The 19461-nt window shown below is 37.4% G+C and overlaps 1 protein-coding gene across 2 annotated transcripts in view; it reads left to right on the plus strand.

The window, feature by feature from the left end:
* The first annotated feature begins 336 nt into the window (after positions 1-336).
* The window catches only part of LOC150089393 (uncharacterized), a 160578-nt gene continuing 141453 nt past the window's right edge, over positions 337-19461 (plus strand). For both annotated transcript variants that reach the window (XM_090389385.1, XM_090389382.1), the window contains exon 1: positions 337-463. The gene's annotated coding sequence lies outside the window, so the exon portion shown is untranslated. The remainder of the gene's footprint in view (positions 464-19461) is intronic.

Below are 19461 nucleotides of genomic sequence, written 5' to 3' on the forward strand. Positions count from 1 at the left end.
TCACATCCCCAAGTTTAAATAGGAACGAGTTCTTCCCCTAATGCTTATCGTTGCTTCAGGGCTGTTGTCGCTAGCGGGCAGGGCAGAACAGTTAACAAGCACTAGGAGTTTAAAAAATATGACTTGTAGAAAGCAAGAAGGTCAACGGTGCGCTCTACTTTCCGTAGCCTACTGAGCAACACACGTTCCTGAATTATGTATTCCACTCAGCCGTCGGCAAGCGGGGAAAAATAAGGAAGTGGGATAACACTGCGCGCGCATACACGAGGGAAGGACAAGTGATACAAGTTTTTCATCTAGAGAAACTGAACTAGTTGAAGAGACGAGGAAGTTGTGGGGGGGAAGCTGTTTCTTGTGAGGCTACTCAGGTACCGTTATTCTTGAAACCACATACGGAGTGACATGGTGGAAAGTGAAGCGAACTGAATAATTTGCCGCTCGGGATCTTCGTCAGTGTGATCACGTAAGTCGACACTTTCTATATCTAATTGTTCGGTGTTCGATTACAGAAAACGTTCACAGAGATTACTTCTCACTCCTCAAGGAAATGATAAAAACAAATGGAGTTATGCTTTCATTGCAACGCTAGAACTGGCAAATATTTTGCTTGAAGACCCATGCTGAAAAAATAATTTACGTTAAGAAAAGCGATGCATACATAGTCATATAAACAGAAAGACGGGATTTTGCACAGCTCTTAAGCATTGTATAATTTTCTTACTGTGCACATGGATATATACTGGTAGTGAAAAAACAGTAAAAATGCGATGAGGAGCTGATTTCTTTATTTTTTATTTAACCACCAGGCAGTAAATTTAAATTCCTTTAAAGCAGGCTGATTGTAAATCTTTTCCAGAATAACGGATGTAAATCTTTTCCAGAATAACGTGTATCAAAATTGACCGAGGTTCTTTGCAATCTTTTCTTTTCCCCTGAAAAGAGAACTTTCCGGCATGATAAATTTTCATCACGATTAACATAAGTTATCTGAAGCTTCGGAGTCAGACATATAACTCAGTGACAGTTGTTCCACACCATATGGTTACAACTGCCGATAGAATTTTTTTTTTTTTAGTAGTATAGAAAGGAGAGAAACGGGACCACAAACGACCGACCCACGAAATGTTACAGCACTTGTTCGGCTAGAAGGGGAATGCTGGAGGTGTATATAACGAAGGTAAACTGCTTGCAGTTTCCTGTCCCTGTGAGCTTAGTGACCTTTCTTTATTCGCTTCATTTCTTTTCCTCTCTCTCTCTCTCTCTCTCTCTCTCTCTCTCTCTCTCTCTCATGAGCTCAGTGCTCTTTTTCAAATAGTCGAATGGTCAGGAGCGAGAGCGCAGTAGCACAGGTTCTGGTTCAAGCTCATCACTGATAAATTGTATTCATGATTTATTGTAAACTCTTATAACCTGGTGGTGGTGCCGGAGTACCATATTATATAATAAGTAAAATAGAGGCAGAATGGAAAAAGAACGAAGAAACAAATTATTAAATAAACAAGGACAGAAGCTGAACGAAAAAGATATACAAAAGCCAAAGCTGTCCAATGCATGTTATATACAAATTTCTTATATATATATATATACGATGTTAATTCAAATACGAATCAGAATTTATTATTATTATTATCGTGACTTTTTCATCTTATGGGATTTTTTCCAGCCCGTGACACGAACTGTTACCAAGTACATAGAGTGGTTGGTTGTGTCCGGTTCTCATTATTATTGTTATTAACACTGTTGGTCGAGGAACTCTCTGACTATCCTACAGGTGTTAAAAATTGCGGCTTTCTGGAGTTCCATGTAAATGTTCTCTGGGACGCCTATTGCTGCTAGGTTCTGATGGACGCCTATTGCTGCTAGGTTCTTATGGGCGCCCTTTGACACAGTGATCGGGATGGTCATTACTTCTTCCATATGCCACATTTCTTTGACTTCCTGTCTTATATATATGTACTTCCTGATATTTGCCTCGTAGGTTTTCTGAAGGTTGCAGTTGCTGGTGTTTGGGTACCGCTATGTCGATCAGGTAAGTAGCCATTTCCTTCTTATAGATGAGGGCTATGTTTGGTCTGTTGTGCGGGATCGTCTTGTCGGTTATAATGGCGCGGTCCCATTAGTTTGTGAGTAGGAATCTCTAGTACGGCCTGAAGATTAAAGAAAGTGTACCTGTTATAAGGTACACTTTCTTTAATCAACTGGTATTTTTTCGCTAGCTTCTCATGTATTATCCTAGTGATCCGGTCATGTCTTTGAGCGTACTCCGTCCGGGTGATCATCATACATCCCGCGGTGATGTGCTGAATTATTTCTATGGCTAGTTGGCATCGTCGACATGTATTATCTATCATTCCAGGGTCCTTGGCGATGCATTTCCTGTATTAATTAATTTTATTAACGACATATAAGAAAGATAGGTATACAAATCATCGGATGGAGAGCCAACCATTATCTATAGTAAGAGTAGCAAGATTAGTTCAATCGGTACTCAAGGGTCAGGTTTTATTACGTAGTGCACAACTGCTGAAGAAACACGTGAATTCAGGTGAAATTTTCGCCATACTGAAAACAGAGTATAGCGACGTTTATTTTATTTTTATTTATTCAAATCAGATTAAGGTGTACACCTTGCCCCGGAAACGACATTCAAAGCCATGGGGTTTCTTGCTAATATACAAGGAGCGTAACATTTAAGAGATTGTCTCAGTTTAATAGACATAGTATTTTTACAATATTACATTAATGAATATTAAGAATACATAAATGTTACATGTATGAATATAAATAGATAAATAGTCAAAGAATACATATTCTAATCATACATCCAAGATCACCTCCCATGATCATTTGCTCCCATGATCCTTTGCTTTAAATGCTTCATTTTACTTTAAATTTTGTAAGATATCCATTTCTCCGGTTACCAAAAGGTTTCTGCCACGGGTTGTAATGGTTAACCCAAAGCCATCTAAGTGGTATGCCCCGAATCATAAACGTTTTTCCGCCACCAGCTAGTTTATTAGAGCTCTGAGTACATCCAAGATCACCTCCCATGATACTTAGCGCGATCTCCTCTCCCGACTCCGTTTTTCTTTGTTATGAAACGGAAATGACGTAAAATTATGTAATTTTCCGCGTCGCAAAATCTTGACAAATTGATTTTACTGCCGTCCGAAATTTAGTAGGTGCCGCCAAAGATGTTTACATTTCAAAAAATGTTAGTATAGTGATACCATTGCACATGGTTGCATAAACAGGTTTTTTTCAATGATACAGCAATGTTAATTTATAAATGTTTTGAGCAACACCCGTATGTGTACGTAATGTTATCTAAAACATAACACGTTTTAATGGCTGTAACTGTATAGCCACTCTGATTTTTAAAATTATACAAAAACTTACATTTATAAACAAACTCGAAAAAATATATGATGTGACATTTATGTATAGGGTAATTCACATGCAGCTTTCCTAAACTTCTAACCATCAAAGGTTATATTGCAATGAACGCAATTAACAAACTGGCTAATGTACGAGGTGCGTATCAATTTCAGGCGCGTTCGAATTTTTTTTCCTTAAATTAATTGCTTTTTTTTCTGTGATTAACAGAAGTGAAAGTAAATATAGTTATCTTCTTATCAATAAATTAATAAATAAAGAAAGTGAGGGAGTTAGAGAGTGATAGAAGATTAATAAAATATGCATAATAAGAAATAAATAATTACAAAATTGACAAAATAAGGATGTTGCCAAAAACTTACAAAATCGGCCTCTCATCTATAAATTAATTAATAAATAATAATCAGGAAATGCACGAACCTAAGACAGGAGATCAAAGAGATGTGGCATATGCAACAAGTCACGACCATCCCGATCTACATGTATGGTGCCAAAGACCTTACATAACAGCCTAGCAGCAATAGGTCTCCCAGCGAACGCCTACAAGGAACTCCAGAAAGTCGCAATCCTGAACATCTGTAGGATAGTCAGAGAGTTCCTAGACCAACAGTAACACCAGACATAACAACAACCACCCTGTGTACTTGGTAGCAATACCCATCATGAGGTAGAACCCCCAATCAGAGAGAAATAATATAAGAGCAATAATAATAATTATTATTATTAAACCTATATACCTGTCAATAAACCTGTTCACTACCTTCCTCAGGTAGTGAACTCCTGTGTATTCTTTGCTCCACAGGAGATTCTCAAGATCATAGAACAGTTAAAGAACAAGAAATCTTACGGACTTGACTGTATTACAGCAACCGAAGTAAAGATAAATAAAGAACAGTTCACTGTTCTCTTGGTGGAGCTTATAGCACGGATGATGGCATCAAGAGTCTATCCTACAAACTTACTTTCTTTTAAAATAATCCCTATATATAAAAAGGGACCACCTGATGACTTTTGTAATTATAGACCAATAACAATACAGTCAGTTACAAATAAGATAATAGAAAATTATATATTTACCCATATAAGTAAATATCTACATCAATATGGACTGTTAAATAACTCTATATTCTCATATCAGAAGGGTAAGAGCACACAGACATTATTAGAGAGTTTAGTAGACTCTTAACTTACATTTGAACAACAATAACTTCATAATGATCTTATTTATAGATTTGACCAAAGCATATGACTTAATTGATATCTCAATCTTGAAACAGAAATTACTGAAATATGGCATAAGGGGAACAGTCAATCAACTCCTAACATCTTATTTAACCAAAAGAAAAATCACAGTTGAAGTAGAGAATACAAAGGGAAAATCATACAATATAAAGAGAGGAGTACCACAGGGCACCCATGCAGGGCCAATCATCTTCAACATCTATATAAATGACATATTCGAAGTAATTAAGAACTCCTTTTTAAAAATTTATGCGGATGATTTAATCTTATATACAATTGGAAAGAACCTTACAAAACTGACATTAGATTTACAGCAGGATGTAATACATTTACAAAATTGGTTGCATGACAATAAATTAGCACTCAGTTTTAAAAAACCAAATTCTTGGTAATTAGACCCCCTCACCAAACCCTGGACATTCATCCCTCTATTAAATTACATAAACATGAATAGAACTTCCAGAATTGCAATTGTCTAACAGTTGAAGAAGTTTCAAATCACTGTTACCTTGGGTTATGGATAGACTATAATCTAAGTTGGGCAATGCAAATAACAAATTAACTAAAAATGAGATTTTATGTGTACATCTTTTATTATATTAAAAATAAAAGAAATCAAAGAACACAAGTCACCTTATATTATGCATTAGTGGACTCCCAACTTAATTATAACTAAATAAGGGTTATAAACAATTTACTAAACAATATTCTGAAACTGTTAAGGGAGCCAAACTCTTGGAATGATCTGAATAAGAGAAGGCAATTTTTGTTAAAATACAAAATACTATATCCAATTCAAAAACTGAAGTCAAATTTATTTTTTAAAAATCTTAACACTATTTATGAAGAGTTGAATTTTCAAAGGAATGTTTCACATAACTTAAGGAATCCAAAAGCAGTTGTTTTGCATCACCCTAGGGTACTAAATAGATTTGGAGATAGGCATACAATGAACATATTAAATAACTTGTTGGCAAGCGTTGATTTCAGGCTCAGGAGAAGTTATTCAATCTCCAAATTAAAATTCCTAGTAAGAAAATTTTTGATACTCAATGATACAGTAGAATAGATTTTCAATACGGATCAATCACTACCTCTGTTTACAAGTGGAATGTACTATGTGTAATGACTTCATTGTCTTTTCTTTTAGACAACAATTCTGTATGCAAAAACTGATTTAACTGATGAATTGCAACTTGTTGTCAAGAAATTTACTTTTCTTAACGGGTTCTTGTATTGTAAACAAATTCAAATGATAAATAAATTTGTATTGTATTATTATTATTGTCATCCTGAAGGAGCACTGCATGACAGTGATCATTAACGACTCTGCCAATCTTTACGCCGTCCACAAATTTTGAAATCACGCCTTCTATCCCTTCATCGATGTCATTATGAAAATGAGAAACAACAGTGGTCCAAGAAATGATCTTTGTGGAACCCCACTCCTGACGTTACAATAACCTGAAGAATATCCACTAATCACAACCCTCGCCTTCTGTCTTGCAGCCACCCAGCAATCCATCTTAGAATCTTACCAGTAATTTCAACCTGTTCAAGCTTATACAGTAACCTCTCGTGAGAGACCGAGTCGAATGCTTTCTTAAAATTCAAATAAACAATCTATCGATATTGTTCCCTACATCCAGCTCACGAGTTACTGCGTCAAAATAGCCTACTAAGTTAGTTAAACATGATTTTCCCTTAAAAAAACCATGTTGTGTTTCTGTCCTTCAGAATGTCATATCTGTCTAAATATGCCTGGATTGCACTCTTAATCATTGCCGCTAAGATTTTTTCTACAACTGAGGTCAGACTAACCGGTCTGTATTCAACTTCAGTCTTAGAACTGCCTTATGCATTGGCGACACGTTGGAACTTCTCTAATCCAAAGGAATCTCCCCCGAGACCAAAGATCCCTTTCATAATTAACCTCAATGGTTCAATACACTCCCCGGAGGTCTCCCTTAAAACTAACTGGTATATGCCATGAACTCCGAAGGTCTTACTTGCCTTTATGTTCAAAAGTTTTTCTAATAAACAATCATCTGCCATTACGACATCACTAATTTCATACGGCTCAGCCTCACTTGTACAGTCTCTTCCCATATGAAGAGTCTTTCTTCAGTAAAGACTGACACAAAGACCTATTCAATTCATCCGCAGTATCAGCTTGGTTATCTAAGAATTTCCAACACCCAGTGTACAAGGGTCCGATCTGACTAGCTTACGTCTTGTATTCACATACATGAAAAATTCTTTGTCCCCATTCTATGCTACCTTAGCCAATGCTTTCTCATATGCAGCCTTGGCCTCTCTAACCTTATTTGTGGTACTACACTGATCAACAAAATTAACAGAAACATAAAAAACGTGGTGTAACTCGTGCAGCTTGCGATGAAGCAGGACAAAATTTGGAATGTACCATAGAATAACGATGAAATGAGGAGAGGAGACGGCGAGAAACTTCGACAGGTGTAAGGGACATTTATAGAGGTTGTATAAGAATTAACAAAAAGGTCATTACAGAAGTCGATACAATACGCTCGAAAAAAGGTCACTGGCATCAGTACGGCATATGATTCCCTCCAGTGGCTAATCAGGACTGACAGCGGTGAACAATGCTCGATATACGGGTGTCTTTAAGATTCTGTGACAATAAATCCCATTCTTCCACCAGCGCATACTTTAGTTCACTAAGTGACAGAGGAGTTGGCTCTCAGCGTTACGGTATACCTATCAAAAACATGAAGAGGGATGCGACAGATGATCATTATTCAGCCTTACACGAGAACACCGCCTCCACGGTTAAGTGTCCCTTTCTCTGATGTCGGAGGGATGGTACTGCATACCTCGTTGTCTCCAGATGAAATAACGTCTAGAATCTGTTTGTAGGCTAAAACGGGATTCACCAGATATCAGAATTGTACCCCATTTTTCAGGGCTCCAAATCGCACATTTTGACGAGCTCTGTAGTGGTTTGGGGTTAATGGAATACAAATCGCCGTCTTCCTTGCATAGTGTCCACTTGAATTGAGCCTTCTTACACAGTCCGGTTGGAAATATTTTCACCTGTGGCCGCTGCAACCGCAAGAGACAGTTGATGATAGGACATCGTAGGATTCCGTCTTACTGTTAGAGCCAGATAGCGGTTTGTTCTGGCTGACGCAGCCCTCGGGTGACCTTGGCCAGCTCTTCTTGTAATGGTTTCTGTCTCCCGAAACCGCTTCTATAATGCCGAGGCAACACTGCGTGAGACAGTAAGCCAACGTGCCACCTCCGCCTGCGACTGCTCGGCTTCAAATCGTCCAACGGCCCGCCATCCGAAAGAATCATCTAAACAACGATGACTTACCATCCTGAGTACTGGAGATATGGCTATTCCAATGAGCAGGCCAAAAACGGAATGAAGTGAAGTGGTCGTAACCCGTATTTTTATAGGCATGAATAATTTGCATAATGTGCGGCTCTGTGAGGTGATAGGTCGATTTCTATTGGATACTCGGAATTTGCATGCAAGGATGCCTATTATATCAACTATTCGCCTTCGGTGACACTGTTCACAATAAAATATTCATTAATACATTTTGTTCTGCTAATTTTGTCAAGCAGTGTATTACAGATAAACTTTTGAGTCTGCACGATAGCACAATGGTATCGTCACCGTCTTCCCAAGACCGGGTGGAAAAGGCCCGGATCCGAATCCCGTCGATGACGCGAGGAACTTTAATGGGCTTTTTTCACTCCGTGGCTGAGTTAGTCGGTCTCAGGCGTAGATAGCAAGGCTTTTTCTCCAGAAACTGGGGTTTTTCGTCCAGCAAAACAGGCAAAATCGACCAGGGAACGCACACAATTTACAGACAAAATACATAAATGGGTATATGTAATCAATTATCCTAACATAATAATAATTTCTTTGTTGTAGGCCACAGTACTTTTCATCGTTCTGTAACTATCCCACCCTAAATTTTTATGCCTATTTGACCCTTCAGTTCTGCAGTCTTCCATTTCGGCACTCTCCTATTGCAATATTCTCTTAATGGTATGTATGCTTTCGTGGCTTCTGTGATTTTTGCTTTAAAAGTTTTCCATAATTAAAATGTATTCGCCTCCCTCAGCAATCCACCCAATTCATAAATGCCATACAGCCCCTTAAACTGTCAAAGTCTCTTCTGAAGTTAACTGTCTTCTGAAGTTAAAACCCATGCCTTTATCTTTAATTACTCCAACATCTTTCTTCATCTTCCAACTGACAATTGTATGATCACTTCCTGACAGTTCCTGTAGTTCAAGCCCTGTGATGTCATCTGATTGGTACCACATAATGATTCCATACCACAGTATTTTAATGTATATATTTAATAAAATACTGTAGTATGGAAGAATATGTAGTAATAGAATTTAAATTTGCATTGAAGATAAAAATATAATTTACAAAACACAACATTAAGAATAAATATACAAAATAGCAAACCATTACAAAAGAACAAGAAACCGATTGCGATATGGTATGTTGCCCAGTCAGTGTTATCAGGCATCACAGATAGAAGAAAAAAAAAGTATTATGGCTCCATATTATGATCATCAAAAGTCACTGTTAGCTACAGTTCTTGTTCGGTCTGAGAAAGGGGGGAGAATAGATTGGGACCTGGGGACACCATAAGGAGGATATCACTTTCATGTTTATAACCGGCAGGCTTGCAAAAATTGAACTGAAAAAATGCGCCTTCAGTACGTTTCATCGATGACGAACTTTTTATGGTCCACATCCAATGCTTGAACTTCGTGGCATCTGAAAGGGCAGAAAATGATCCGAAAAATGTAAACGACTCAGGCACGAGCACATTGCATGGCCCTCAGGGCGCTTCTAGGATTCTCCAGAGGCCACTTTCCAAAATGATGGGGCAGAGATTTATCCTACAATCATTTTAACAGTGTTGATACTAGTCTTTTTTCGTCTATACATGATAGAAGTCAATGCCTAATAATTGCCGGATTTCTATTTGTTCGATTTTAATTAAATTTGGGATGTCTCGACAAATCTGTCTAAAATAGCTAAATATAAATTTCATGAAAATCCGTCCACAAAGAGTCGAGTGGATGGACAGTTGTGGTAAAGGCAACAGGCGCTTTAAGCATAAGCGAAGACGACTAAAACAGTGTAGAAAGTTTAATTATTTTTTTAATAGCTAAAATAATTGAATATTGTAAACATGGATGTGAACCATTAAAAAGTTCATCATCGATAAAGTGTACTGAATCCTGCAATTCAATCGTCGCAAGTACGTCGGTTATAAGAGTGAAAGTGATAGCCTGCAATGGTAACGTCGGGTCCTAATCTAGTCTCCCTCCCTGCTCCTACATCGAACGACAACTGTAGATGAGGGTGACTTTTTGATGGTATTAACACAAACCATGTTTGTTTTTCCTCGTCCATAATGCCAGATAGCATTGCTTACGTAAGTGTCATGTTTGCCTAAGCGTAGCAGAGCCTGCTAAGTAGTACAGCAGTGCACGCGATTGAGCTGACAGTGGTTCGAGCCCACATGACCTCTAAATACGATGACATTTTGATATTCTTTATCTTTGAACTCCTCTGACCTTATATGACTGTATTGGCGCATAAACAGAAGAATTACTGGCCTGACCTGAGCAGTCAGCGTGGAAATGCACTAGTAAAACCTTTGGTTGTGGTTCTAACTCACATGATTACTAAACTGCGGTTGATGATTTTATTCTTGTCAGAGCTGTAAATCCTATCTGCCTTATGTTGTCGTGTTGGAGTACAAACAGAACGTCTATCAAACAGTGGAATCGGTTGCAAATTCAACCTTCCTCGCACTAGTGCGAGGAAGGTTGAATTTGTGCTTTTGCATCTAAATCCCTACAGATATTCATCTGAAGCAGATTACTGATTAGTTATGCCAATGTGAGCAAGTACAGAACAATTGGAAGATGACAATGGATGGCAAGTTTGATTTCTAACAATAATGGTTCGGAATGCAGGCGATGGCAGGAAAGATATGTTGGGAAAGGAATAAAGTCACCGCTCAAATTAGCCATTAACTCTATGCATGTGTAGAGTAAGGGAAAATAATTTAGGCTTCTGGTATATACAATGAAATTTCCCCCCTAGAATGCATTTGAGAAACAGAAGGGCATCTGGTTCTGACTATGAATGGAACAAACTTGATTAAGGGAAATACAGTTAAGGAAAACGTTCCAGAAGGCAGGGGGTCCGCAACCGTTGTACTTAGGGGAGAAAGATGCCCAGCCATACAGCACATGGAGGAAACAAAGATTTCAGATGAAGAATGAATTACAGTAAAGAGGCTGGAAGAGAAGATGATTGTGATTGGTTAAGAAGATGGAAACAAAAAGCAGGAGCACGGGGAGAAAGTGTGTCGTTGAAAAAAAAATTTGGTTTGTGAATATCTGAAAAATAATGTTGTAACGTCGTGTCTGAAAGAACGGTCAAGTAGAAATGTCTGTGTTTGATGTGAAGGTGGGAGGAGTGTAGATAGTCGCTAAAAATGAGAAGTGTGTCTGATGAATGGCCTGCAGAATGCTTAAGAAGTCCAAGCCTCATCGCATTAAGCAAATAAATGGATGCAGACCATCGCCCATTGATTTCTCGAAAGCAGAATCTAGGAAAGAAATGCTTGAAAAATCTGTAAGCCAGGTACAAGAAAGACGGCTACAGAGGAGGATCAATCTACCGGTGGCTGCGAAATAAAGAAAGGGCACAATTATAAAGATTAATTGTTAGAATACGCTCAGGAGAGAGAGAGAGAGAGAGAGAGAGAGAGAGAGAGAGAGAGAGAGAGAGAGAGAGAGAGAGAGAGAGAGAATCAAGATTATGTTGCATAAGTGCTCTAGGGAGAATATATGTATCCCTAAGTTGTATATGCCGACCGAGCTAGCCAGGTGGGTGAAGTGCCTGCCTGGCAACCCACAGGGCGCGGGTTCGAATCCCGCCTCAAGCTTGGATCAGAGTAAAATGCAAAAACCTGGGGAGGTGCATTATGGCCACAGAAGCAGATGGGCCAACAACAAAAAAAAAAAAAAAGTTGTATATGTTTGTGAAAAAAAACAAAGGGGTAGATATTTGATTGATAATTGGCTAGTGGAGCAGTATTTTGTAAGGGTAAAAGGATTGTTTTCAGAGTTTTATAGTCTGAGATTGTTAGAGGAAAGGTGTTGTGTACAAAAATATTTGAAAGAAAATTTAGATTAATTGATAAAATGTATGATGAATATGTGTAAAGGAGGTAGAAGGAAAGTTTTTATTGTTCCTGTAGTTCACTTTAATTAAAAGTAGTGCCGTACAATTTGCAGAAGGGAAGGGGCGATTATAACTTTTAACTAAATGGTATAATTAAAGATATGTATAAAAAATTGTAAAAATGAGGTAGAAGGAAGTTTTATTGATCCTGAAGTTAACCTTAATTAAGAGTAGGTTGTACAATTTCGGAAAGGTGGGGATAATATTTTTTAACATTAAATGAGATATTACTGTGCAAATTTTGATATGGAAATAAACCTTTGTTATGTTTAGAAATTTAAATAAGTGCTTCATTATTCTAAGAGAAATATACACTGTCCTCAAAAAAAAAAAAAAAAAAACTTGCACTAAGTCCAAACCTGTACAAGGAGAATAAATATATTCTCAGTGCCCGGAATCTTCTGTGACAGAAAGAATAAATATAGCAGTCAGGTAGCTTGTGAGCTTTGGAAGGGTGAGGAACCAGTTGTACTTAAATCAAAAATAATACACAACTACCAAAATTGGGTTCCAAAGCACGGGGTATAACGACACTTAACCAGATAAATAAATAAAATAAATAGTAAGAAACCCCGTCCCCACAGCTCCTCATTAGATCTCAATAATACAAACAGAGGATCCCATATCTTCAGATTCATATCGCCGGTTGAGAAAAGCAACTTCAGTCTTAGAACTGAAGTTCTAAAAATTAAAAGTTAGTTATTAAAATTATTTATAGATGACAATATTGTTTACTTTGATGGATTATTGATATTTCTGGGAAGAACAATTTACTTCGAACTTTGCAGACGAGAGTGAGTTCTAAATATTTTAAAATACACAAAACCCCCCTTGCATGTATATTTTCTTTCATTCTTTGAGAGCACGGATGTCAGATTGATCGATCTGACATTCCGCGGACCCGCATTTGCGTTTTACACTTGCCTACTTTCAAGCGAATTTTTCATTCGGTTTTTCATTCTGATACCGAGGCAAACTAGATATTTTCATATACATAATAATTGCTTTTAATGGCTCTTAAATATAGTAGAACAAAAACCACGATGAATGAAACGCTTAGCTCTGTTTTCGCATATAATAGTATAGTTTTCGTAATTCTTGTCAAACTGCTACAATACACCAGATGCAATTATAATATCGTTTAAATGAGTTCTACGGTAAAATAAATAAATGAATACAAATATAAAATCAAAATTTCTCCCATGCTTATTATTTTTTGGCAAACATTGTGACAAGGGGCCATATGTGTTTGGTATGCCTGTTTATAGGGATATTTCCTGAATCGTGTACTGATTCATTAATTTGTATTGGTTAGCTGTATAAGGAAACTAAGAAGCAGTTGGCCTCTTTACGTCTGTGTGAACGGGTTGTTTTGCTGATCTGCTTTTGCTTTCCATATGTTACAATAAACTAGTGGCACGAGCTGTGCAACATTCCGCACACCCTGACAGCATCTCGTTTTGACATCCGTGCCCCATCTCTTGAAGTACAATTGGTATGGTGAAATCTTTATAACATTAGCCACGAAATGCCCCGCGGCAGTTTGCCACTTTCCTTCAGCAGTCTACAGTATTTCATTAGTTTTCTTCTTGTAATCTAGATACTAGCAGTCATGCAATTTTCGTTATGTCATGTCTAGCCCGTTCACTTTCCTTAATTTCCTCACTTATATATATATATATAAACAATGTATAGTGCAAGGAAAAACTATTCAACGTCCGGTAAAAAGAATGTGTTTAGTGCATTCCCTCATCTGAAGAGAAGTGCTTGTTTAATAACAAAAACTTCTCTGTTTTCTCTTTATGTACTGTGAAAAGATCGTTCCACGGATTGTACAATGGCACAACAACAAATTTATACATTTATTAGCAGTCATGTAGGTACTGAACAGGTAACAAAACGAGGTTTTTCAGAAAATGAGTTACATACAAGAAAACTAAATTTATTAGAAAAATGTGTTGCTTCTTGTGTTAAGAAAACTTTTCTTAAAACAAGAAGCAAATCTTAGGTACACGTTAACTAAAGCAAAGTTAATGGTGGAAATTCGCTAAACGCTAACTAGCATGTGTGCGCGTTCCACTGTATAAAACTAAGACCACACCTTATAAGTGTCAGCCTGGAGAATTACGGGGCGTGGTACAGCAAGGTCACTTTGCTTAGCCGAGATTTAAAAAGTTAAATATAACGGATTACAGTTAGCTAAGGAAACGACACTTATTTTTTTATTTATATTTTTTATAGCAATACATTTTCTGCGCAGTTCTTTCATTCATGAGTTAATTAGGCCAACGGAATGAGCGTATATAAAATAAATCACTACTCTTTGTAAGTCCTGAGTATCAGCTCATTCCCCCCTCATTCTACCCAAAGTTTTTTTTTTTTTTTTAACGAAAACATTTACATAAAAAGAGCTTAAATATCAAGACATTGTATTAGAGAATGAAAATGTCAAATATGTTAAAGCTACCTAGCCACTTTATTACAACAGTAGAGGTTTGGACTTAAGCAACAACCCGTACAAAAGTAAGTGAATTGAAGATATCACATGATGTGTGACGTAGCCAGGAGGACGCTAGAAAACCGTGTGATCCGACTGTTGCTCAAATCTGTTCGGCGGAGGTAATTGTATTGCTCGAGTGTTCTAAGACTAGTGTTGTTCGAGTCTTTAACCAATGGAATACGACCGCAAAAATTTAGCTGCTGCCGAAAATGTAGGGTGACGGACCTCTTTTCCCAAGTTTCCAAACGACAAAAAAAATTTACTTCTGCATTTATTGCGTGAATATCGCAAGCCGCATCACAAAATTTCAAACCGCAAATTCCTTAATTTTCAGGTACATTGATAATCAGACAAATCTGATTGGATATTATGATGTGGTTACAAAGGAACTGGATGCAAAAAATAATTTTGATATAAATAAATTTTCTGTTTATACTCCGGCAAGACAACCAAGTCAGTAGAGTTTACAATAAATCGTCAATACAAATATTTATCGTATTTAGTAGTCACGGGCTTGAACCCCGGTCCACTCAAGGAACGCGTACTATGCACTCTCGCTCCTGACCACTGGGTTACGTCAAGCTACTTGGATTTCAGGAAGGCTTTTGAGACTGTTGCGCATGGAAGACTACTGCACAAATTGGAGCAAAATGGTATTAAGGGTAAGTTGCTACAATGGATAAAAGGGTGGTTGAGTTGAGGAAGACAGAGGGTGGTAATCAATGGACTCTGCTCTTCGTGGACTAATGTTATTAGTGGAGTCTAACAGGGTTCGGTGTTGGGCCACTGTTGTCTTGTATATTTATCAATTATTGATGAAGGTATATCAGGCTTAGTGTCGAAGTTTGCAGATGATACAAAGGTTGGCAGGGTTGTTAATGACAGTAATGGCAGTGTGCCACTGCAGCAGGATCTAGAAAATTTGGGCAGCCCATCTGCCCAAATTTTCTAGATCTTGTTGGAGTGGGCTGCCCAAATTTTCTAGAAAGTATGCTTAGTGGGAAAAGAATAAGAAAAGGAAACTAACTTGGGAAAAGAAGAAGAAAAGGTAACTAACTTTATAAATGAATTACCAATCTAGGCAAATATATTTTAGAGCAAGTGATAGTGTAAAACACAATAACTGATTTTCATACAGTTAGAAAATAAGAAATGCTTACTCAATATAGGGAAAACATAGGAGTAGAGGGGATGCAGAAGAGAAAGATTGACAAATGCAAAGTACTACATATGGGTAGAAGTAACCCCAGAGGAACGTACCGACTGTGTGGTACTACACTTAGGGTGATAGAAAATGAAAAAGCCCTGTGAGTAATTGTGCAGTCAGATATGAAGTTTTCTGAGCAATGCAGACAGGTTGCAAGAGCAGGTCATGGGGGTTTTGTCAATGATATACAGGAATTTTTCTAGCAGGGAAAAGGAGGTGATTATCCTTATGTAAAAGGCAATGGTCAGGCCACGCCTTGAGTACTGTGTACAGGTCTGGAGGCCTCATTTTAGGAAGGATGTAGATTTACTTGAGCGTGTACAGAGAAGGGCAACAAGATTGGTGAGGAGAATGAAGGGATCCTCTTACCAAGAGAAGCTTAAATTCTGCAAATTGCACCGGCTGGAGACTATTCACCTGTGAGGTGATCTGATTGATCACTTCACAGTGTATAAGGCCTTGAATGGGTTGCCACGCTGAATTATAAGGATTCTTCTGCTTGTCAGATTACGAACCTAAGGGGGCATAAATTCAAATGGAGGAAAGACAGTTGTAGAATAGATGGCGCAAATTTGCCTTTAGCCAGCGGGTGGTTAATTGCTGGAACAAACTTCCATCTGGTGTTGTGGAAGTTGATAGCTTAAATAAATTCAAGGAGGAACTGAACAAACTTTTAGAGGGAATGGTTGTGTGAATTTTTTTTTTTTTTTTTTTTGGCTGATTCTACATAAGCTTACACGCTTGCTTTCTTGCATCACATGCCTCTATTACTATTACTATTATTACTATATCCTAAAACTTAATGCTAAACTAAGAGCCAATCGTTCCTGAAATTCAGTGGATATCAAGGGATTTTCAGGTGAAAGATTATCAAGAGATAAACAATTATGGGTAGAGAGGCAGTGGGTGATTTTCTAATAGTAATCACTATTTTAAGCGTCAGACTTCTAATATGACCATACGGGACATTTGTATAAAACGTCCGCTGGAAGTGAAATAATTCAAAGTGAAAGAGAAAAAAAATCTTTATTGTTGTTAAACGGTTTTAAATTTAGCAAGAAAAAAAAATTAAGTTGTTTCTTATACACAGTGAGTTACATTTCAGGCACGCTAGCAAATGGCAATAATTCATGATTTGGAAAAAAAAAAAAAAAAAAAAAGGCAAACAACCTTTATGCGCAAACCGGAACATTTCGTTTCTACGCAGCCGCCATATTGCTTATTCATTCTTCCAGCCAGCACATGGCAACAAATTTAATACATAGTGCTTCAGCTACAATATGTGATATAAGAATAGCCTATGTGATATGTATGAAAAGAATAAATAAATAAATAAAAAATAATAATTGCCGGAATTTTATTGGTCCGATTTTAATGAAATTTGGCACACCTCGACAAAAATTTCTAAGAGGTATTTTTTTTCCAAATACAGGTAATTGTTTGTTTACTACACTATTTCTTTGCTTTGTAGAATCGTAAGCTTCAACTTTTTCGTACCAACAACATCGTGGCTCTGTAGAACGAGGTTTGGAGATTTGGTTGGTAACAATGAATACATGACGTGAATAAAATGGCGGCATAAGGAACAGTACACAATTGGGAATTCAATTGTTTCTGCTCAAAGAAGGCACTGACAGCACTTCGCGTGTATAAGGGCCCAACAAATCAAACAGTGTTTAAATTAGTGGATCAATTTGAAAGAACTGGCAGTTTTTTAGACAAAAGGAAAGATCGTGAAGCCTTTTCTTTGGACAAAAACAGCTGAACAAAAATATTAAAGAAATTGAAACGGCAAACGAAGTAGGGAAGACTAAGAAGAAGATGGAAAGATAATCTATCCTAAGCACAATAAGCAATATGCTTAGTGGGAAAAGAATAAGAAAAGGAAACTTAACTTTATAAATGAATTACCAATCTAGGCAAATATATTTTAGAGCAAGTGACAGTGTAAAACACAATAACTGATTTTCATACAGTTAGAAAATAAGAAATGCTTACTCAATATAGGGGAAACATAGGAGTAGAGGGGATGCAGAAGAGAAAGATGAGAGAGAGAGAGAGAGAGAGAGAGAGAGAGAGAGAGAGAGAGAGAGAGAGAGAGAGAGAAATTATGAATCATCTGTTATGAGTAATTTCTATAACAGGTTAGTGCATGCTGATTGTCGGTTGTCATCAATGCGCATTTGAGGCTAGTTGTGTGTCCTTTACGATTTTTTTTTTTTTTTTTTTTTTTTATATCACAACTGTGTGAATTCATCAACCAGTTTGTTATATATGGGGCATTTTAACTTCACAACATCTATCAATAACAAAAACTGTTAAGCATGCTTTATTACTTCTACTTTCCATGCCATTTGGAATGTCAAGACACGTGTTAGTCACGTATGCTATATATCGCGGTATCGAATAGATTAAATATTGAAAGGTTATGTATATAAAGTGCTTAGCATCATAATACACAGCCATTTCTGAATAAACAGAAAATTTTTAAGGTGGCATCGTTTTAGGTTATATCTCATATTGTGAATGCCTTCACAACGAGTTGCCATGATATTGCACTACTTCGAATAAGTAACGCTTCACCTAAGGAGAAGACTAGTGTTACTTATTCTCAGATAGTTACCACCACCCAGACAGCACTGTTTCAGGGCTATTTGATGTATGTATGTGAATATCTACTCGAATATCCACTTGTCCCTATTAGACTTAGAAAAGCAAAAAAGGTAGAGGGAAAGTTAAAGTAGGAGTGGAAGAGGAAAAGAAACAGTGTAGAAGAATGAAAGGGACAGTAACTCCTTCAACTCACACCACTCAAAAACTCATAAACTCCTCGAATAGGCAACGCTTCCCCAGTGGAGAAGGCGGTTGTTACCTAGTCTCGGAAACTCCGGACATCATCAAGCTCCCCCTAGCAGCACTGTTTCAGGGCTATTTGGCCCTTCGTCAGTGAGTGGGTAGGTACCCAAGTGATGCAATGATGGCAAAAACAGTTGTGAAGTATAGCTCCACAATATGAGAGATGCCTGATGGTGTATGATGTATTTAGACTAAGGCGCATTTAGGGCTAGAGCCTCAAGCTGCGAACAAATTTAGACTATGTATATAAAGTGGTTAGCATCATAATACACAGCCATTTCTGAATAAACAGAAAATTTTTAAGGTGGCATCGTTTTAGGTTATGCTAAGCACTTTATATACATAGTCTAAATTTGTTCGCAGCTTGAGGCTCTAGCCCTAAATGCGCCTTAGTCTAAATACATCATACACCATCAGGCATCTCTCATATTGTGGAGTTATACTTCATAACTGTTTTTGCCATCATTGCATCACTTGGGTACCTACCCACTCACTGACGAAGGGCCAAATAGCCCTGAAACAGTGCTGTCTGGGTGGTGGTACCTATCTGAGAATAAGTAACACTAGTCTTCTCCTTAGGTGAAGCGTTACTTATTCGAAGTAGTGCAATATCATGGCAACTCGTTGTGAAGGCATTCACAATATGAGATATAACCTAAAACGATGCCACCTTAAAAATTTTCTGTTTATTCAGAAATGGCTGTGTATTATGATGCTAAGCACTTTATATACATAGTCTAAATTTGTTCGCAGCTTGAGGCTCTAGCCCTAAATGCGCCTTAGTCTAAATATTGAAAGGTTTTAATGAAAAGAAAAGAAGTGCATGCTGTTACCGGTATGGAGTGAACCAAACAGCCATAATAAAGATTGCCCTTTCTGTTTTACAACGGCTTTTTCGAGAAGCTGAAAAAATAAAATAGAATATCCAATCGTTGCTTCTGCAATGAAGCCAGCCCCTCACGAAGACGGTTTTCC

This window comes from Mastigoproctus giganteus, chromosome 2 (assembly GCF_048544385.1).
Source record: "Mastigoproctus giganteus isolate SK-2022 chromosome 2, ASM4854438v1, whole genome shotgun sequence".
Classification (NCBI taxonomy): domain Eukaryota; kingdom Metazoa; phylum Arthropoda; class Arachnida; order Uropygi; family Thelyphonidae; genus Mastigoproctus; species Mastigoproctus giganteus.